Source organism: Furipterus horrens, unplaced genomic scaffold, assembly GCF_987537825.1.
Source record: "Furipterus horrens unplaced genomic scaffold, mFurHor1.1.pri manual_scaffold_3, whole genome shotgun sequence".
Lineage (NCBI taxonomy): Eukaryota > Metazoa > Chordata > Mammalia > Chiroptera > Furipteridae > Furipterus > Furipterus horrens.
The window spans coordinates 112,697,615-112,721,651 of NW_028327173.1; the positions used below are offsets into that span (position 1 = coordinate 112,697,615).

Consider the following 24,037-nt stretch of genomic DNA (forward strand, 5'->3'; position numbering starts at 1 on the left):
TATTAGAATTTCTAAAGTAATAAATTATATATTTTTTGGAACTTCCAAGTCTCACTCTTAAGACTCATTTTGGCCACATTCTCCACTATTAACTATCTCTATTACTACTCTAGAAATAGCAACGTCTTCATTATTATATTTATACAAAAGAAATTCTTATAAAAATTTTAATGGGCTTTTGAACTTCGTATAGTACAGTCTCTTTTGTTCAAGCATTTATATTTTTCTTACTGATGATTCTGGAACATGACATATCTATTAATTCATTCTTTAATTCAACAAATAACTATAGGGTACCTACTATGCTCAAGCGACTGTTCTAAGCAAAAAAAAATAAGGTCTTATCTTGTCAGAATGGACAAAATTCTATTCTGACTTAATCTAAATTTAAATGGATAAAATAATATGATATTTTTAAATAGAATGAATAAACAAGATAGTATAATGGAATAATAGGGGAAGATGTCATGTGAAAATAAAGGGCTTCTCTCCAGATGAGACAAGAGCTGAAAAATAAGAAATACAAAGATATATAAGTACTGTGATGTCCTCAAGAAAAGCAGGTCAGGCAAAGAATGAATGGAAGGGATTAGTGCTAGGGCCATGAGTCAAGAAAGAGGAACTAAGAGAATGTCTGTTTGATTATAGGATAGTGAATGAAAGAGAGTTAAGAATCAGGTGAAATGAGATAGCTGGTGGGTCTGACGGCTATAGTTAGAAATCTGGATTTTATTTATTTTGTAAATGTGAAGTCATTGAGGAATTTTCAAAGTGTGAAAGGGGCACAATTAGATTTAAAAAGAATACTGTAGTTCTGAATGTTGTATAAAAAATTGACTGAGTGGGAATCAGAAGTTAAGGCATAAAAGTTTCTACATTTAGAAATATTTGAGTCATTCCTGAGAGCACTTGATGCATCTGATGAGAAAAACATGAGTGAGAAAAATAAAGGGCTTTTCCTAAGTTATAGGTTCCATAATACTACTTACTGAGAAGGGGACTCCTGGGAAGCAATACAAGTAGGAGTGTGTATTGAACATGCTAAATTTGAGATGCCTATTAGATATCTAACTAATGATGTATAATAAAATGTTTGACTAACCACCTCAACATAGAAATTGAGTAACTATCTCATATGAATATATTTATAGTCATGGTGTTAGATGCAGCCATTCAGGATGGAGGATAAATAGAAAACAGAATAAGTGCTCTAGCCTGACCTCTGGGACATGCCCATATTTGGAGTTCTAAATCAGTCTATCCTGGAAAGAAGTAGGGAAAGAAAGATGGGAAAGGAAAGTCATGGATGTGTGATTTTAAGGAATTTAAGAGAGGCCCTATTATAGAAAGTAAGGGAGATTGAGATTTCAAATAAGATGATGATAAAGAAATATTGATAAGTTTTGCCATGTGAATTTTTAAAATCACCTTGTTAGTATAGTTTCAGTAGTTGTGAGGACAGAAACCCAACCAAAATTTGTTGACAAGTAAATAGAAAGTGAAAAAAAAATCAGACATAAATTGTAGATGATGCTTTGAATATTTTTCTATGAAGAGAAATACAAAATGACCTGTTACTGGAAGGACTGTATCATTGAGGAATTTGTTGGTTTTTTGGACAGTGGAGTAATAATTCATTTAGTAGGAGACACTAGATCAAATAATGTTAATCAGCATGATAATTTGATAATTCAGAACAAAGTGATGTGTAGTAAGCTAAAATTTTGAGTAAAATCAAATGATAGTATGAAGAACCATGGGGAAGGGGGAAGACTTTGATAAAAGTAAGGGAATAAGAGAAAAGACAAATAACGAACAAATTTATATGAAGTGAAAAAATAGTTCATTTTTTGGTGTTGAATTTCATTTTCTCAAGAAGTAAAATCACTACCTGGGAGTAAAGGGTGGTAGGAAAGGAAGTAATGAGAACATGGGAGATAAAGGAAAAGATAGCAACAGAAAAATGTATTTCCTTCCAGTGCTGTTTATTTGTGTTTGCAATTGTGAATTAATAGTGAAACTGGTCACCATGCTTGCAGTACCTTCCCCCAGATACATCCAGCAATTTAGCAATATGTGCAGAGATGTAAAAATTTGCATTCAAGGGTGATGAAGGTTAAGTGGGCAAGAGAATTGGGAATGTTTTCAATGCAGTGATTTTTAAAAATTATCACCTAAGGATATGTTTTTATTGATTTTAGAGAGAGAGGAAGTGAGAGAGGAAGAGGAGAGAAACATTGATGTCAGAGAGAAACATAAATCTGTTGCTTTCTGTATGCTTCCTGACAGGGATCGAACTGATAAGTTAGGTATGTGCCCTGACCAAGGATGGAACCCGGACCATTATTGGTGTACAGGATGACTCTCCAACCAACTGAACCACCTGTACAGGCCTTAATTGCAATCATTTTAATGATAGATCAGTACATACAAATTGAGAGAAAATGAAAGTACAAACAAGAGGGTGCTGATGACTGAAAAAATTGAATAGAATGCAGTAAATAAGTTGGCCCAATAAGAAGTGGTAGTAGGAAAGTTAAATACTTAAAAGAAAGCTTTTAAAAGCAGAGAACATTTCATCTACTCCTAGATCTGAGGGATGTAGTCAAAGCTTTATACTCATGGAACAGTAAATCTTAGATAAGATTACAAGGTGAGCAGAAGTAACATACTGAAGTTTTTTGTTTGTTTGTTTGTTTTTATTTATTTTTATTTTAAACTGCTTTATTAATACATGATTCAAATACCAATAAATCATTTATACAGTAGTGATTTTTAGCATATTCAGAATTGTGGCATCAACACCACTATCTAATTTTATTTATTTATTTACTTATTTTTAATATGCTTTATTGATTATGCTGTTACAGTTGTCCCAATTTCTTTTCCCTTTGTTCCACTCCATCCAGTGACATCCCTCCCTCCAGTTGTTCCCCCGCCCCCTTAGTCTATGCCCGTTCATTGTGCATATAGTTCTTCTCAACATATTCCTATCTACTCCACTCCCTCCTACTATGCTTCTTAATTCCTGCATCATCTCTCTCCCTTTCCCCCATCCCCCATCCCCACTGACTTTCCCCCATAATGTTTCCCATACCTATAATTCTTTTTCCACTCTCGTTGCCTACTTAGTTTGCCTTTGTTTTGATTCCCTAGCTTCTGTTGTTGGTTGTTGTGATACAGTTTTCATTTTAATGTTCATAATTTTGATCCTCTTTCTTCTAAACAAGTCCCTTTAACATTTCATATAAGTGGTTTGGATCTGATAAACTCCTTCAGTTTTACTTTGTCCTGGAAGCACTTTCTCTGCCCTTCTATTCTGAATGACAGCTTCACTGGATAGAGTAATCATGATTGTAGGTTTTTGATTTTCATTGCTTTGAATATTTCTTGCCAGTCCCTTCTTGCCTGCAGAGTTTCTTTTGAGAAATCACCTGACAGTCTTATTGGGACCCCTTTGTACGTAATTCTCATCTCTCTTGCTGCTTTTAAGATTCTTTCTTTATCCTTAATTTTTGACATTTTGATTATAATGTGTCTTGGTGTGGTTCTCCCTGGGTCCAGTTTTTTTGGAACTCTCTGTGCTTCCTGGACCTGTAAGTCTATTTCCTTCCCCAAGTTCGGGAAGTTCTGCTTCATTATTTTTTCACATAATATTTCCATTTCTAGTTCTTCTTCTTCACCTTCTGGCAACCCTATGATTCAGATGTTGGCCTACTTATAACTGTCCAATAAGTTTCTGAGCCTCTCCTCATTTTCATCACTTTTTGTTTCCTCTTTCTGCATTGGTTGACTGTTTGTTCCTTCCCTATGTTCTGATTTGTTGATTTGATCCCTGGTTTTCTTGTCCTCACCACTAATTTTATATATGTCTTTGTTCATTTCAGCATGACTAGACTTCATTCCTTCCCTGTCTTGTTTAAGATCTGCTGTTAGGTCTGTAAGCATTTTTATAAGCAAAGCTCTGAACTCTGCTTCAGAAAGATTTCCTATCTGCTGCTTCATTAGATTAGAAATTTGCTGTCTGGTCAGCTGCATCACTGGGATCTCTATCATGATCTGTGCCATCCTGACAGTTTTATGTTTACCTTTGCTTCCTGGGCAGGGCTGTCATACCTCATACGCTATAGGGGACGGAGCCCCGTGCACTCGTCACAACTGGGCAACCCTTCTCACCACGCTGTGGCGTTTTCTTCGGGGGTGGGATCCAAGATAGATTCCTGCCATTTACTCTCCGCTGAAAGACCAGGAGCTTCCTCCTCCATCCCCACCCTCTCTGGGCCTCACAGTCCAAGGCAATGGAGGTCTGCCTTCCCCAGCTTTGGAATCGCAAGCTGATGGGTCTGGTGTGCAGCTGGGGATGCTTCCCAGGTACTTCTCATCTCCCCTTTAATATGGATGTCTGTGCTTATCACTGTCTTGCCACCATCACTGCTGCTACCGCGGATAGCACAGCTTGACCTGTCCTCACCGGCTTCACCCTTCCTATCTGTCCGGATGAGCACCACTTCTTTATGACTTCATATGTTGGACTTCCATTTACTTTCTGGGACATCTGTTTTTTGCTGGTTTTGTAGTAGTTGTAGTCCTTAGTTGTGGAGGGAGATGGAGCATGTCAGTCTAGGCCTCCATCTTGGCCGGAAGTCTCCTGTGTTTGTTTGCCTCTGTGTCTTAGGTAGAGCTGTCGCTCCTGTTATGTTGTAAGGGGCAGAGCCTTAGGTATTTGTCAGTACAGGGCAACTGGTTTCACCATGTTGTGGTGCTGTATGTGGGGGAGGGGTCAGAGAGGGAACAATGTCACTTGCTCAGCACTTTCCCCCTTTCCAGGCACTTCTCCCACTTCCTTATGGGACTGGCGCCTCTCTAGCTGTTGCCATGGCCATTGTTCCTAGAGTGGATAGGTCTGCCAATGTTCTAGGACCATGGGGGCCCTTTAAGCAAGAAGGCTCTGCTGTTTCTTCCTTGCCCCAACCCTCACTGGTCTGCACAGTCAGAAGCAATGAGGCTCAATTTTCTCTGGCTCTGGGACTGTGAGCTGTGGGGTCTGGTAAGGATCTGGGAACACTCCTCAGGTGTCCCTTCCCACATTTTAAAACATGTGACTGCACTTTCCACTGGCCTGCCACTGCCACAACTACTGCTGCCACTGCCGCCACCACACTATGTCCTCTCCGCCCAGGCTCCACCCCTCCTACCTGTCTGGATGAGTATTTTTTTTTTATGTCTTTGTTTGTTGGACTTCCATGCAGCTTGATTTTCTGGAACTTCTGGTTGTCTCTAGTTTTGAAGTAGTTGTATTCCTTCTTAGTTGTGGAGGGAGATGCAGGTTGTCTGTCTATGCCTCCATCTTGGCCAGAAGTCCGTGATGAGATTTTTTAATTTGAATGACCAAACTGGACTAATTGCCACGGGAGAAGTGGTGGAAAGTTGAGCTTTAAGAAGGATGGAGGTACTTTTTAATCCCTTAGTTCCTATTCTGTAAAGCCCTGGCCTCACACCATCTTAGTGCCAGTCTATGGCTCCCAAAAAATGGTCAGTTTATGCAGGAGGGTAAGGTCGCTGGTGCCGTGTAGGACAGTGATCTGAAAGGTGCCAAAACCATAATCATGAAAACTTCAGGACATGACAAAACCCATTACATATTTGTGTTGTCCTGCTGCGCAGATGGCACCAAATTGCCAACAATGTTAATTTTCAAAAGGAAAAACTTTCCCAAAGAAGTGATTCCACAAGGAATTGTTGTGCATGTTAATGAGAAAGGATAGATGGACGAAAATGGAATGAGAGTATGCGTTGAAAAAGTGTGGTCCAGACTTCCCAGAGGGCTTCTGAAAAAAATCTGCCTTATTAGTGTTTGACCAGTTCAGAGCACTTATTAGTGAAACTACAAAAAAGAGCTTGAAAGAAGTAAAGACTCATCTAGCAGTAATTCCTGGGGGTCTTGCCAGCCAGTTACAACCTCTCGACGTTTCCATCAACAAACTGTTTAAAGTCTTTATTCGAGAAGAGTGGAACAAATGGATGGCCGCTTGTAATCATGATCTGACACCTACTGGACAAATGAAGAGGCCCACTATCACTCGAGTTTGTGAATGGGTGAAAACATCATGGCACTCAGTGAAGGATGAAACCATTGCACCATCATTCAAAAAATGTAGTATTAACAATGCCTTAGATGGAACTGAAGATGGTATCATATATGAAGATAGCAAAGGAAGTGATATCAGTGATTGTGAGCAACTGAGCTTCATAAATTCTGACACTAGCGATGATGAGTTATTGGGCTTCCCAGAAAACTAGAAGGTACTTGAACCTCAAAAATCTCTCCTCATTTGTTAATGACAGTGATGATGGTTCTTAATACTGCTGTTGTCTCCTGTTCACTTTCCATGGTTGAAATATTATCCTATTATATTTTATTAAATATTTTAGTACAACTTTTGGTGTAGAATATTTTTTTTCTTGTTTTCCTCCTCTAAACCTTTGTGTGTCTTATGGACAGGTGCATCTTATAGTGTGAAAAATATGGTAATTCATTCTTCTTTTTGATGTTTTTGTCTTTAAGGTGCAGGTAATTGGCCTTGTCTTTGCTTCACGTCACTTTATACAATGGTCCCTTCTTATGTTTGTGTCATTCTTGCTATTTTTCTTTTTCTTTTGCTGCCTTTACTTAGAAATCACAAATGGATTATTTTCCTACAAACAAGACAGCTGAGTCTACTCTTTTCTTATTTCAAAAGAAAAACTGATAATATTATTACATATATTATATATAAAATTTACCCTTACCAGAGGACAGTTTTATTTCACTGTTTTTAGAGAGAGAGGAAGGAAAAGAGGAAGGGAGCAAGAGAAACATTGATGTGAGAGGGAAACATTGACTGGTTGCCTCCCACATGTGCCCCAACCATGGATCCAACCCACTGCTTAGGTATGTGATCTGACTAGGAACGAAACTCACAAACTTTTCTTACAGGACAATGCTCCAACATGACCCAGGTCAATCTTATAACTTTTTAAAAAATTTTTGGAATTAGGCTCTCTCTAAATCCTTTTCAGAAATTCAAGGGGTAAATTGCTTTAAATGTTAGGTCTATCATATGACCCAGCAATTCCACTTCCAAATATTTCTCCCAAGGAACCTAAATTCTAATTGAAAAGATATATACACTCCTATGTTATTTATGATAGCCAAGATATGAAAGCAACTTTTTAATACATGAAAGAAAAAAATGTAGATATATATAATGGAATATTACTCAGCCATACAAAGAATGGAATCTTACCATTTACAATAACATGGATGAACCTAGAGGGCATTATACTAAGTGAAAAATATTCAGGCAGAGGAAAACAAATACCATATGTTTTAACTTATATGTGGAATCTCTAAAAACCAAAGTAAATGAACAAATAAAACAAAAACAAGCTCATACGTACTGAGAACACACTGATAGTTTCCAAATGGGAAAAGGGTGGAGGGATAGGCAAAAAAGTTCAAAGGGATTAAGAGGTAAACATTTCCAATGATAAAAATAGTCAAGGGGATATAAACTAAAGCATAGAGAACATAGTCAATAATATCGTAATTTTGTATGGTATCAGATGGGTACTAGACTTATCAGGATCCCTTTGTAAAGATATATAAACATCTAGTCACTTTGTTGTACCCCTGGAACTAATAAAATATTGTATATCAAGTTAATTGAAAAATTAAAAAGGTCACAACATATTAGCATGTCTACATTTTAATGAATTCATATTAACTATGTAAAAAATAAACTTCTGATATCATCTGTAATATTTTATTGCTAGTGCGAGAAGTACTGTGCTCATTGCTTGATATTAGTTATTAACCTGCTCTGAAAGTGCACATCCTCATTTAAAATACTACCATTAAGAAAATGTTACTTCTGCCTTATCTCTAATGCAAGTAAGGAGAACACTACTACTTATAAAATAAATCATATGAAAATGTAAAAATTAGGGACCATCCTGTCCAGATGCCAGTTTATAAATGATGACTACTTGAACAAATGGCTTTGCTGTCAGTCACAAGGAAATATTTACCTAGGTTTAAGGTTTCTAAGTACATAAATGTGGGGTTCAGGTTTCTTTCATTTGGAACTTTGAAAATAAATACAATGATACCTAACATATTTAACCCAATATACTAATCGGTGTTTTTTCCTCTTTGTTTTATTTTGTTTTTTGGTTGGTTTTCTCTTCTCTGTTCCTTTGCTTTGCCTGATAAGTCAAACAGCATTTTTCTTCTTTAACTTGGTTAGAAACCGTTCAATGTAGATCTGGTATCACTGGCTGTTAAAAAAAAGAAATTACATAATACAGAATCTTTGACAGACAACATAGTAGGGAGAAAATGATGAACTTGAATGTCTAGAGCAATTGGAGACTAACATAATTGAACAAGAAGAGGAAGATTTCTCAAATATAAACTTTCTTGCCAATAATTTTTATAATCATAGTTCTATAAGTGTAATTGTGGAAGGGCTAAACTAGGAGGAAGAGATAGAACAAAATACAATAAAATCTTTAAAAGATATAAAGTAGGTCTTCCCAAACATTTTCCTGCCTGAAATAAACTTCAGATTGGTCACAATCCACTTCCCTGGTAAGGGATGCAGGCAAGACATAAATAAAATTTGCTGAGACTGCATGACAGTTGTTTTCTTTGTGACTTTTCCCTTGAATCATAAATTGCCAGAATTGCAATTTGAAGAGTTTTGCTAACATACATACACTTTCTCTAATTAAGGAATTTAGGAATTAAGCTAGCTTAATATAGGTAGAAGCAGAATATCAGCTCTGATCCTAGTCTGATTTTTATATCCTCTTCCAAAGTGTGCCTTTCTTTGCATGGAGATGGCTCATTTCTTTCTGTATTTGTTTATTTAACTCCAAAGACTAATATACAACTCCAGTTCCAGTAGCTGTCCTTCTGCTGCAGTCATGGCTTTCCTCTTTGAACACTTTTGATTTACATTTGTTCTTGCTGAATTCATTTTGGGGCTTTTTAACTGGAAGATTTTGTGTTTGTTCTGTTCTCAGATATAAGCCTCCTCAGAGCTCTAAGAACCTCTTGATATGTCTTCAAACCAAAGGCCCCCAAGTTTAAATAGCATGTCTTCAAGATCCATTGTTTTATCTAGTGAGAGAATTGCCACAAAAGCAACTTTTTTCCAAAGTCCAATAATTGCTTCACTCTGGCCATCTTTATGGTGTACTCTGATACTTCCAGTGGTTTTTGAGCCTTGGACCGGATGACTTTTGTTTCTGCTTACTCCTATTTGCTTGACAGCAAAATTTTTGAATTTGAAATTTTGAACCAGGCACATTTGCATTTGGGCTGAGTATCTCAAAGTACATAATCTCCTTGGTAAACTGAGAACAGATTCCTTTATTCTTTACTATTACAGTTAAACACAACCTGTTTTCTCCTTACTGTCTTGCAGAGTAAAAATATTTAGTATGCAAAAGCTGCCACTCATACTCAAACTGTTGATGGCCCAGCAAAAAAATATACTTCCACATTTAAAGTTCAATAATGCTTACTGACTCACTGTAGTTGTATAAACCTATACATAGGTGCTACGGAATTCTAAATTCATTAATTTTCATAAATAAGCCATTTTCTTTCTTTTATCTTTAAATGACCTTTCTCCTAGTATTTAATCATAGCTTATGGCTCAGATCTTATGTAAAAGCAATTATGAGACAACACGTGTTTGACAGTCTTGTCATTATCTCATGCATTAAGAAAGGTCAGACTCTCTAAGTATGGGAATGGAAATCTCCCAAGGAAAGCCAGGTGTTTCATGGATAAGCTTGGGGATTCAAAAGGAGGAACTCTGTCCTTGGTGACAGAACAGCACGCTCTTCATAAGACTGTCCGTAATCCCCATCCCCACCCCTCTCCCAGTAAAACAACTCAGTTGGTTTCATGGAGGGGAAGAAAATGCTCATGAATATATACATTAAAAAGAATTTTATAAATAGACATTAACAATTTTTTTTTAAAAGGTGTTTCTTCTAAAAATTAAAGTAATAAAGCTGATTAGATGTGGAACTGTTTACACAATTCAGTGACTCTACTCATTTCTCTCCTAATCCTCACAGGGCAAAAGAGAGGACAGCAGGTATTCATGGTGATTAATTACACACACATTCCTCCCCAGAGACATATCCTGGTGATAGATGTCTGCATTATGCTGAAGTCCTCTAATTAGGGCTGACAGAATAGGGTAGATTAAAATTCTAAACATTAGACTTTGGGGAAAAACTCCAACTCTCATTCAATTTCCATTAACTTATAGTCACTTCATATAATCAAAGTCGTTGGAGAAATATTTATAGGATTTATGAGAAACTTAGTTACATCCCAGGAATGATAAAATTTGACAACTGTTTTACATCCTTAAGCAAACTGAATTGTTTCAGTGGTACCTTTTGTATAGAGGCAATGCCTTTAAAACAGTAAGATGATGGAGGGAAAACAGAATATATGCTAAATTGTTGTGTTTATTTTGTTTGATCCTTAATTTTAAATCCTTAACCCAGGCTTTTTAAGTTACAAATTTACACTTTGCTTGGATTTTTGCTTTCTCTACTCTTCTAAAGCAAAATTTTTATTGCTTAAATATGTTATCCCTAAACACATTATTTAGTATAGAAAATAACCCAAATAAATTTTCATTTCATCAGCTTTTAATTTCCAATGCTTTTATAAAGGAGTTTTATTTTAATACATACGGTATATAAACAAAAGAAAATAATGGAATTAGAATAATTACTAAAAATATCAATGTGGAAAACAATTTCTGCAGGACACTAAGAAGCATTGCTAGCACCGTAAATTTAACTCAGTTAATAGATTTAGTAAATTTCCTTAAAATCTGGCTCTTTGGTCTCCATACCCTCCCTGGCTGGTTTGGCTCAGTGGATTGAGCGTCGGCCTGCGAGCTAAGTGTCGCTGGTTCGATATTCCAGTCAGGGCACATCAGAGAAGGAAAACTCTGACTCCAAAAAACCTCCGCTGCCTTGCGGCATACCTCTTCTTCAGGGGAAAGGCTAAGGGAGTAAACCCTGACATAAAATCCGGAGCCGGAGGCCCTAAGGCGGTTTGACGTTGTAGTCAACACCGGCAACTCCTGCGGTGCACCTGAAGCCAAGCTGTATTGACTCCGTCTTTCCCTTGGGCCCTTCAGCTGCGAAGAGAGGGGGGGTCTGCTGCATGGGCAACAGCAGACCCTCCATATCACCCTGCCCAGGCTCTGTAGCTTCAGCTTCGCTGGAGAGGACACTCCAGCGTCATCGCAAGATGTCGATTCAACACGGGAGGAGACAGATACCGTGTCACTCCCGAGTCGGACTGCACAACCATTCTCGGCGGTGCAGATAGACTCTTAAGAAGCTACACCATCGTCTCTCGAGACGGACGGCTGCCGATGGTCTCCATACTGAATTGTATTTCAACAAAGTCATGACAGGCGGCACTGGCTCTGCTGTTCAATTTCTATGCTTGCCTTTTCTTCTCCAGATTGAATTCTAAAAGGGCAAAACTGTTTAAATAAATTCAGTAAGATGGAATGTAACGGTGTGGGTTGAGCGAATGTACTAGGAGAGAGTCTTAATCAAGAATCTGCTCCCACCTGTAAAAGTTTCCATGTCCAGAACTCCTGGACCCTGCACGGGCCCTCCCTGCCTCAGAAACGCAGAGTGAGCCTCAAGCACAGATTCCAATTACGGACCTCATCCCAGGTTTAAAGACTATCACTTGTCTGTCAGCTGAAAGTTTAATGAAAAACTTCATGAGCAAAATGACAATCTGAAAGTGGGAAAAACAAAAATCAAACCTTGAGAATGTAGCAAAATAAAATAAATAGCTTCCCCATTTGGTTCTAACCTGTCTACTTTGCATTTGGATGCATCCGTTATTATTGGTGCTTTGTTTTGCTGTTCTGTCCTACACTTTGATAGCAGCGGCGTATAAAGAGAGTCTGACCGCATATATGGTACCTTTTCCCGGATCTCAGGGATGGACATTTTTCTCTGCTAGTTTTATTTTTTAAATGACTTCAGGTTAATAAAGTACTGAGTTTAATGTTCCTGCTTTTAGCATATATCTATGTCTTTATTTTTTTGTTTATTTATCTTCATCCAAGAATTTTTTTTTCCATTGTTTTTATAGAAAGAGGAAGGGCGAGAGAGAAACATTGATGTGAGAGAGAAACATTGATTGGTTACCTCCTGTACGTACCCCTACTGGGGTTGAACTCACAACCTAGGTATGTGCACTGATGGGGAATCGAACCTTCAATCTTTGAGCTACTGGATGGCGTTCCACCTAACTGACCACCTGGGCCAGAGCTATGTCTACTGCTTAAAGGCATATTTATGCCATCTCTGATCTCAGGATGGTGGTGGGAAAGAGATCTGAACATCAAATGGCACCAGTTTAGAGTGAAAGGTGTCCCTGAGATACATGCAAAAGGGGTTTTGTGCACAATTATAGAGAAAAGATATCAGGTTGTATCTTCTTGCTGGGCATTTATATTTTGTTCTTTCATCCCCTTTTCTACCCCTTTTTTGTCTTACCATGCCAGAAAACCCTCCAAATCTTTTGTTTAAAATATTACTATTTCCTGCTCTCAAGTGTAAGGGACAAAGAAACTGATGACTCTCAAACCAGTAGACAATAATTAGCAGCAAAGGACAAATGTAATCTTGATACAGGGGGTCTCCAAGTCAGAGTTAACAGTATTAGCACACTTACAAGTCAGGAAGGGACATACTGCAGCTCAGCACAAATGCCTGCTTCTGATATCAAAGGGGGAAGATATTCATCACCGAACACAGGGAAGTGGGAAAATGTAGCTAGACAGACCAGCAAACAAGTTAAGGAAATTTCAAAGGAGAGCTGGAGCCAGACCTATAACCAGATCGCCCTTAGTTAATTACCACCCTCAGTTAATTTAGTTAATCATGTTAGACGGTAACTCTGGATTATCCAGCAAATGGAGAGACGGGGAGAAGGGAGGAAGGGGAAAGGGGGGGAGATATTTGCATTAGTACAAAACCAGTTTGCTTGTCTGCTTCTGTGCACACGCATGTCCCTGATATGGCTGTGTGTCCAGCTCTTAAGACCCATGAATAAACAATGCCTTGTCTACTGCTTAAGTCCTATGTCCCAGTGTTTTATTGTGAGCATTTCTCACACAAGGTATCATTATATTTCAGGCTTTTCAATTACTGTTTATCAAAAAATTTAAAACCTCTTACAGAAACATTTTTTTATTCTATTTTAAAGGCTATTTAGTTACTATTGGTACCAACCAGTACTAAGATTATTTAAAAATAACAAAAACAAAATGTATCAGTGGCTTCAACAGTATCTGCTTTTATTTTCTTCACATGTGGAATGAGTCATCCAACTGTTTTTATGTAAATTCTCCTATGCGAAATCTCCAGAAACAAGTTGTTTTATCTTGTTCCCATAGGGGTGATTTTTATTCCTAAAGCTGTATTATAGTCCAAAATGGTTATTTTGACTCCACACATCATACCCGTATAGGAGAAAGGCTGAAGAAGAAGGATCAAAGGGCACACTTGCCTTTCTGAGGAAGATTTCCATCTGCTTACACCACATTGGCTACACCTTCATCATATGGGATACATAACTGCAAGTGGGTTGAAAATGCAGGCCTGACTAAAATGAGAAATTCCATTACCATAATGAAGGACAAATAGATATTGAAGACAACAAGCAATCTCTGACATTATCTACTAGAAAATAAGTTTGTTAAATCTAAAACATTTGCAAGTGGTGGATAATAAATGCTGTGGCTTCTGACTTTATTATTTTTTATTTAGTTATTTATTTTGAAGAAGATACCCATGTTTATTATCTGATTTACATTTGACAAAGCAAAGGTAGGTGTAACAAAGAGCTGTTCGACAAGGTCAAGCTGCAGATATCAAATAACAGTATCTCCTTGGCTGCCCTAGAGGGCACTTTGCCACTCCTAGGTAGCTATGTTCTGCAATGCAAACCACTCAGTGGAGACACTAGCATGCTGCACTTGGAATACAGGCCTGCAGGCACTGATATCAAAGAAGCAGACCATTAAACACTTCTCAGAGCTCTAGCTCAGGTGTGGAAAGTCAATGTCACTAACCAGCAAGTACTACTAATTGTGTACTAGAATGGTCAAAAAAGAAAAAAGAAAACAGGTTATGAATTCTGTATATAATACACTCTTTATAGAGAAGAGGCTCTTGATGTGAGCTGCCTCTAACTTATTTCCTCACTTTGCCAAAGTCTGTTCATTTGTGATCTTAGTTTTAACTAGCCTCACATAAAGGGTAAGTTAACTAACAACTCTAAGCTTTAGAAGTCTTAACAGTAAAATGGGAAAATGATGGCATTTTATCAGAAGATTATTGTGGGGACTGATCATATACAAAAGGAGTAGTTTAAAGCCCTATACATAATATCTGATCAATAAGTGCTATTCTCCCTTTCTTACAACTTCTTTCCTTGTAAGCTAGTTTGTCCTATAGGATTTTTAATAATTATATAAAAATTGACCATAACTATCCAATAGAAAAATCATGAGTCACATGTAGTCATGTGGTTACATTTAAGTATATGTATTTTTAGTATCCTCATTAAAAATTTTTAAAAATAGAATAAAATTAATTTAGTATATTTTATTTAATCTTATGATGTCAAACTGTTATCATTTTAATGTGAAATTAATATAAAATTATTGAGATGATTTTAAATTTTTGTGTACTAAATATTTAAACTTGCTGTGAATTTTAACTATATAACCCATTTCAATTTGGACTAGCCATATTTTGAGTCTCAATAGTCACATATAGCTTGTGACTATACCCTAAAATTTTATTTGAAGCCAAAACAAACTCCTGATAATCATGACTAATTGTTTTCAGACATACTGAATATTTACAAGCCATTATCTCAAAAACATTCTAATATATGCATTCAGAAACTAACTGCTCTTCGATGAATTAGAACAGGCAAAAAGGAATATTGGCTTCACATTTAAAGCTAAAACGCTTATCATACAGGAAATGGATTATAAATTTTAAAAATACCAAACATATTGATGTGTATTTATTTGTGTATGTTCCATCTATTAAAACTTCAGTTAAGATATCCCCAACTTATTTAGCATGTCAGCTTTTGTATTCGAACACAAATGGAAACTTACTTTACTTCATTATAATAAGAAAAATAAGGAGATTTTAATATTTCTAATAAAAGTTTAATCATTAGAGACAAGTTCCTCATCTCAACATTAAGGATAGATAGTAATAATTAATATGTAAAATAAGTCACAGATTCAATGCTATTGAGCATAATATAGTTGTACCACTGAGTTGGAAGAGTCAAATCAATGCTTGATTTAACCAGTGCTAAGTCCCTGTGCTTAAATTATTGTACTACCTAACAAATAATGAAGGATAAATTGAATATAGGCAATTAATTGCAGTCATCTAACTGATAAACCTCTGTGTCAATAATTAGCATTGATTAACTCTGTATTTTTACTGACCAATTTAATAATTGTATGACAAAATTGATTTTATGCTTAAATTTACTAGAAAATTAAAATGAGATTATTTTATAACAAAAACATTTTTTTTTAAATTTGAAATCTTTTGTTCTGTGTATAAAGGAGCTAAGTAAGGCTCAAGAAAGTTGAGTTAATTTACCTCTGGTTAACTAGTTTGTGTCAGAAGTACTACAATTAAGTTCTAAAACTAAATTAAAAGTCTATATGGATGCTGAGGATTCTAATTTTCAAGAAATGTATAAGAGACAGATTTTACACCCTAAAACATGTGCCACACTCCTGCATTTTAAAAGCACACTCATGTTCAAGCCATCTACACACACTTGCATTGATAAATTTCAGTTTTCTTAGGGCATGCACAAGAACCAGCTGATCTCAGTGATGCTGGAGGCAGCACTTTTATGGCAGAAATTTAAAAAAATTTTTGTATTGGCTTAAAACAACAGAATTTTTTTCTCTCATTCATTAAGAATATTCTTATTGGATTTATGGCTCACTCTAATCCAGGAGATCATATCCTAATATTTACCTTAATTACATCTGCAATTAGTGATATTCACAAGTACCAGGGATTATGATTTAAATGTATCTTTATTTATTGGGGGGCATTATCCAATCTACTAAAGTACTACAAAGTTTGTTATTGTACAACTTTGTATTGTAAAAACAAAATAAAATGTTACCATACAATCACATTAATATGGTTGTGACTTTTATTTGAGTAAGGGTATCATATTCTGTTATCTCTCATAATCAATTTGGTTTGGGGCTATTTTTAAGACTTTGAATATGAAATCAATCCATCTGGTATGTGGGGTTTTTTATGATTTATGACCTTGACCAGGGAGTTTGTATAGGGGAGGGATTTTAGGGGTTTCTACTTTACTTTCTTTGTGATTCTAGTTTTAAAGCCAGATTGTAATCCAGATTTCCAACAAACATGCCCTCTGGCTGTAAGAGATAAGGCTTTCCTTAAAAATGGTGGTACATTTACACAACAGAATACTATGCAATGGAAAGAAAGAAGAAACTGCTATGTTTTGCGCTGGAACTAGAGAGTATCATGCTTAGTGAAATAAACCAGGTGGCAAAAGACAAATACCATATGATTTTACCTAATACAGAAACCTAATGAACAAAACAAACAAATGAACAAAATAGAACCAGAGGCATAGAAACAAGGAACAGACTGACACTGACCAGAGCGAAGGGGGGAGGAGGAAAAGGGGGGGAAGAAGGGGAAGAGCCTAGTCAAGGAACTAATGTAAATGTCCCATGGACATGAACAACAGGATTAGGATTGACTGTGGGAATGGGGTGGAGTGAGTAGGGCAGTGGAGAGCAATGGGGGAAAAATTGGGACAACTGTCATAGAACAATTATAAATAAATAAATAAAATTTATAGCATAAAAAGTACTGTAATAGAGAACTGCTGGCTTTCATTCTATGCCTTGAGTTAATAATTGGCTGATTTAAGCATGTGTTCCTTTCCTTCAGTATACTACCTGCCTTCCCAACAACAACCAACTCCAAATCCTTAGAATTTTCATCATCATCACATTCTCAAATACTGAAGATATTGCAAAAGCTAGTGCTTGTTCCCCCACTTGCATCTCATCCCAGTCCACCACATGTGCGAACCTTAGACTGTGATACCCTTTTGTGCCACGGGTTACGATTCCCCTAAGTACCATCTTCAAAAGGCCTTAGTTTTCCATTGTCTGATAGTGTTTCAATTGTTGTGTTCGAGTCATAAAATTTGCTTCCTAAGACCACCTGTATTATCAAATATCCACCAAAAGTAGACCTTTTAACAGGATTTAAGTGCAATAAGTTTATCTGAGAGATAGAAGGAAACCTTGTAGAAAAGCTGGGGAGTTATATAGAGAAAGAAAGGGAGCCAATGAAGAGTCCATTATCAAGGGATGATGGAGCTGAACACATGGGGAGCCGAGAAACAGAGTAAAACACACATCTTGTATTAATCCACCCAAGAGGGAAATGGCCAAGGATCTTTATATATTTCCCCTAACCATTGATTGAGGATTATTTTCTGGGTTTACTACCTATGAGGGATTTATACCTTTTCATGACTTCAGAGGGAAAACAAACAAACAAACAAATCTAGCAAGAGATGCAGATGCTAGGATTAGGAATAAGTTACAGCTAACTGAAGGGCTTGAGTATGTGGGCATGGCTGTACTGTAACCTTTTTTACAATGTCCCCAAAGTATTTTCTCAATTTATATTCTCATTATCCTCAAATAAGAATATTACAAGATTTATTTTGTCATAATTATAATTATTATTATTATTATTTTTGGATTTTTAATGATTGAAACAAAAAAGATCTAAAACTGAAGCTTCTGAAAGAACCATTTGTTCTTGCCGGTCTTGTACCTCTCTTCAAACTTGACCTTGGTCTCCCGTCTTGCCTTGCATTTCAGAGTAGGTTCTCTGAAGATGTCCTTGTTGAAAACAGTTTTGTCCAAGGGGATATCCACAGAGTATCTGGTGGGCATGAGGTGATTGTAGTTATAAACTTTTACAAAAGACTTGATCTTAGACCTCTTGGCAATTTTCTTCTTCTCCATGGCAGCTGTCACTTTGAGGGGATGGTGGTCAATTCCAGACACCAGAGCATGGCTGTTGGGGTGGGCTGATGTGCCATTGTCAATGTTCTTTACGATGGCCACTTTGTGTCCAGAGTAGCGTCCAGCCAGGACCAGCACCACCTTCCCTGGTTTTATAAACTTCCCCATTTCGACAGCAGCCACTGGGGCCTAGGGCAGAAAAGAAAGAACTGCCTATTTTGTCATAATTTTTATTGTGATTTTCTCTACCAAAGTGTAAGCAGGGCCAGGACTATGTTTTTTGTTTTTGTTCTAAACTTATTTACATCAGTCTCAATAACTGACAGAGTACTTGGCAAATAGGAGGTTCTCAAAAATACAAGTTAAAAATTAATGTTATATCAAGTAATGCACTCTCTTGTGATCTTCTGAATTGGTGGCTTTGTCTCCTTAGACAATAGGCGGCAGTTTCTGCCCAGCTGTTATTATCTCAGCAATCACACAAAGCTGGAAATTGGATTTCCTCTTGACACTTCCAAAATGCTTAGAATTTATAATATTTATAAAGGAAAGTTTCAGATTTTTAAAAATATATCTGGCTTATTTTGGGAGCAGTAAATACTTCTCCATTGATCTAGCTTTTTAAAAAGTGCAGAAAACAAATGAGCAGAAGCTTTGGTGTAGAAATGGTTTGAAGGTGGCAAACGTAATTTGGGCAAGCATGGATTGTGACACCAAAACAAAACTGATATATATGACACAAATATAGCCTGTTTCCTAATACTTTACACACATATACATACAACCACAATGATATCTAACTAAAAGTAAATTCCAAGAACGAGAGGAAAAAGACCTCTATGCCTTATTGTTTCCGAAAACACTGTACCACGTCATATATCGGCATACCTCCCATACTCTTGTACCTTTACTACTGCATACCGGGATTAAATAAAACCCTCACTTATTTGGATTGAGATGTAGTTGTAGTAGTTCAATGCATTCAGATGTTATAATGTATAATGTTTAGGTATAATTAACACTCCTTAATATTTAAAGCTAACTGTAATCCTCTCACCTGACTCCATTCTTAGCAGGGATATGTAATCTTCTATAATGTTTAAAACTGATTTATACTAAGTTGTTGCTGTTGTCATATGTGTTAATATCAGTATTTAAAGACTGATACAATAATAAAATTTAAAGATAATAAAACCTACTATTAAAATAGATTTCCAGCATTGAGCACAAAGCCCAGCTCATAGAATATGCTTAATAGTTATTTGTTGAATGAAATGCGCTAGATTTCTACTCAAACTTTTCTTATAGCACAATTATAGAAAATCGCTATGAAACCACAAACTTCCTGACATCATAGAACACCACGGAAAAGATCTGCTGGGATATATTTTTTAAAATGAATAAAACTAATGACCATTATATTGTTTGATGACTTCATAGCTACATTAAAAGAAGAGAAAAATTACTAAAATTACTAAAATATACTACCCACTAGATATTATGTATTGGTAAACTAAATATCATGGCACAATTAATTCCCTTGCCATAAATGTGAAAGAAGTTCATCCAGTTAGCTGATTGTCAGAAATGTGCACTAAACATATAGTGAAGAAGAATATTATACTAAATATGATACATTAGGATGTTTCCTTTGATAAATCAACAATTTCTTAAGAATTCATGATTATCTATTTAACAGATTGATATAATTTTTTACTGTTGCTTAAAATTATAATAGTTCCATTTTAAATTACTAAGTGCCTTGAATTAAAACATGACCTAAAAAAATGACTCACACATTGACCATACAACTGATATTTGATAAATACTTGAATACTCAGCTCTATTATTTAGATACAAGGGAGTTTTCTCTATAAGACAATGTTAGTAGTATGGTATAATGGTATGGTATCCTACAGATCCTAGACTTCTACTCTCCTGAGCCAATAACATCTGCGTTATTGAATCAGACAGGCTGTCTCCCTCACTATATATAGCACATCGGTGAGAAGGTTTTAGGGAGTTACCCTAACTCCCGTGCCATCTCATCTTGGCTCTACCATCCTGGGACTCTAATCTCATGTAGCAGAAAAATAGGACTTGGGGTATGAGGATCTTCAGTTTGATTACTCAAGTGGCAGTAAAAGGGTATAGTAAATGTCCTAGAAATGCCATAATAAATGACCACACACTGGACAGCTTAAAAAGAAGAAATTTTTTTTCCTCTGAGAGTTCTGGAAACCAGAAGCCAGAGGTCTGAAATTAATGTGTGAAGAAAAGTAAGTTCCTCCTAGAGGTTCTAAAGGAGAATCCATTCCATTCCTCTCTACTAGCTTCTGTGTTTTCTGGCAATGTTTGACATTATTGCTTACACACTACTCCAGTAGCTGCCTTGGTCTTCACATTGCCTTCTGTATCTGTCTGAAACCCTCCTTTGCCTTTCTCATAATCATAAAAAAGGGGTTGTACAAATATTTTGAAATAGGAAAGTTTTTTAAAAACCACTTTTTTTGATACTTTGAAGATTAATATTTGTGTGTGTTATGTGTCAGTGTGTTTCTGCATGCGTGTGTGTGTGTTTTGAAAGAGGTAGTTGAAACAGAAATACTTCATTCTCACAGACAGCTGACAAAGGCAGAGAGGTGGATCCTGTAATAATGAAGAACTATTCTCAACTATGGGATAAGGGAGAAAGTATATATTTTAAATTTTATATATCAATGGTAAAATTTGGTAGTTTTTGTCTCTGATGTTGATTGCCATTCAAAAAGAAGAGTGACTGCTATTTACACTGTAAAGAAAAAAAAAATACTTGAAAAAACAATATGGAAAATCCAGTGATGACTTTTTAAATCCTCACCCGTGAATATTTTTTCATTCCTTTTAGAGAGAAGGGAGAGGAAAGGAGAAAGAAAAACATTGACTTGTTGTCTCTTGTAAGTGCCCATACTGGAAATCAAACCTGAAACCTTAGGCAGCGCCCTGACCAGAAATTGAACCCTGTGACAACTTGATTCCAGACAACAATCCAACCAACTGAGTCACACTGGCCAAGGCTAATTTTTTAAAAAATGGTTAGTCCTCACTTTCCAGTGCATATATTTTGTCATAATAACTTAATATTTGCTGCACAAAAATCATTATTTAAAAAGAACATTTTCTTATTTTGATTTACTTTTATCAAACTAATACATGAACATGGTTTAGTCAAATGAATGTCAGTTAAAAATGCACATTGGTAATGTGTTTTTAGCTCACCCCCAGAAACCACACTAAAGTGACTGTAAACATAAAAAGGAACTAAATATACTAGGACAAAAAGGAGAGAAGGGGACCAACAGCAGATAAAGGAAACTAAACATGACAACAAAATATTGGAAAACTGACAGTACTTGGAAGCGTAATATCTGACTTAGGACACTGGGAACTGTTCAAACCTTAAGCAGCAGAGTAAGGAATAAATTAGACTAAGGTGATCCAAGCTCACAAAGTCCCAAGTTGCTCAGAAACTGGAGATATGGAGCTGAAAGATGACTTTGGTTAAAAGTTCCTCAAAGGAAGAGTTGGACTCCTAGATACCCTCCCATCTTATTTCAGGAATGATACTGAATATAGTACTCTGAACCAAGTTCTGCTACAAGGGACACTGAAAGAATGGAGAGCTTATATGAAAATCTACCTGACTGTTTTTTCTCTAACTCCAGGGCATAGACAACTTACCTTATGTTCCCAGAAAAGAGATTGGGAAAGTCATCTCCAAGAACCTGACAAACAAAAGAGAAAAAAAAAATGAGTGGAAACATATATCTGGGGACCTTAAAGTCTTTTGTTTTCAACACACACACACACACACACACACACACACACACACATTATAATATGATTGTGAGTACCAAAGATTACAGACATTTGAAAAAAGTACCTAAACTGTCAGAAGAAATCAAAACATAAAATCATAAAAGTGGGCTTTGATAAAACATACCCAGACATTGCAAGAAACAGAAGTAAATTTAGAACATGAAAAAAATATATTATTTTCAGATAAATAAAAGAAGAGATTATATTCATAAAATGAAAACAGAAGGCCGTGTAACAAACAATCATAAAACAAGAAAGAAGTCATAGAAATTAAAAAAGAGAGAGATAATAGTGAATATTTATTTAAAAAATGATAGAACTGTTGAAAATAAGGTGAAAAGAATCTCATAAAAATTGAAACAAATTGACAGAGATACAACATAGAAAAATTTAGGTTGATTATAGTCTAAAGGATTCCATTTCTGATTCAGAGTAGTTTCAGAAAAAAGAAGATGAAAATTGGGATGTTGCTATTATCAAAAGGTTAATTTAAAAAGCTTTTTCAGGACTTATGGCCAAGTGTTTCCAAATTGAAAGACTCCACAAGTGTCCAGAATAAGTGAAATATACACATACACACACAGAGGCCCATCATCTTAAAACTGAAGAACAGAAAAATAAAGAAAAATGCTTAAAGCTTGCACATAAGAAAAAAAATTGAAATGTGCAATGTTATCAGACTTCATAACACCAGCAAAATAAGCTAAAAGACAATGAAATGTCTTTAGATTTAGAGAAAAATTTATTTCAAACTCAGTTATTGTCTATCCAACAAGCTATAAGTTAATGCTTAGTTTGTTGTAATGCTCTTTTCAGACACAACACAACTCCAAAAGCTAGATCCTGTGTATCATTTCCCCTAAAGCTTCTAGAAATTGTACTCCATATGGAAGCTAGAGTAAAACAATAAAAAGGAAAACTATGACATCCAGAAAACTAACAGGCTTTAATGTAGGACAGAAATGAGAGGCAATCCTAGGATGACAGAAAGGAAGACACAATATACTAGCTCTGTAGCAGCCTGCAGAGGCAGCAAACAACTGGATCCAGGCCAGTAAGGGATAAATAAATTCAAGGAGAATCAGTGATGGGGGTGAACAAAGACATAACAGAAATTGATAAATTTCCTGATGGGTTTGACTATCTTATAAAACACCTTCTTGCGATGAGAAGCAAGATGGCAGAAGAGTAAGTGGAAGCTACACTAACCTTCTCCATGAACAAGTCTGGATTTACAACTTAATTTTGGAGAAATCATCTGGAATAACCAACAGAACACTAGCTGGAGAGAAGTCATAACCACAGAGAGACAGAAAAGGCCGCTACATTACAACATGACCAGTAGGGACTGTGGAGACGCGGAAGGTCTGGCTGGGCTCACACGGGTGGCAGCTGAAGGGACTGAGAAACAGCTCAGCAGCTGGGAGTTCCCCCTGAGAAGGGCAGGGTCTAACCCCCCAGCTGAGCTTCCCAGCCTACAGCAACAGAGTGAAAAGTAAAATAGTATCCTACTATGAAAAGCGAAAAGCCATAGGGTTTTGTGATAGCTGGAGAGAAACAGCTGGAGAAAAAGAGCTCTTAAGTAGATCACATATGAAAATATTTTGGCCCCCACTTACCCTGGACTGGAGCGGAGGGAAGGCAGAGAGAACTAGAGATGCTTGGGGAGAGTTTGGTGTGGTGACTTTGAGGGGAGAACTGGGGAAGCAGCCAACTGGGTCCCAGTGCTGACTCATTCCCAGTGCTGCAGGCAGACCATTTTCCCCACTTCAAGTGGCGTCAGCCTGAGGGGAAGCAAAAGTCCTGCCTACAGGAATTAAACTGCCACACCCACGGTCCTTAAGCCTGATGGCTAATTACAGATTGAATAGATTAACAACTAAAGAAGCTAGACAAAGGCAGTAGATCCCTGGAAGTGTCCAACAGGCTGCCTAAGCCCAGACTGGTACACGATCTGACAC

At 36.5% G+C, this 24,037-nt stretch overlaps 1 pseudogene; it reads right to left on the reverse strand.

The window, feature by feature from the left end:
* Positions 1–17,975: 17,975 nt before the first annotated feature.
* On the reverse strand, positions 17,976–18,386 carry LOC150015765 (large ribosomal subunit protein eL27 pseudogene; annotated as a pseudogene).
* Positions 18,387–24,037: the final 5,651 nt, after the last annotated feature.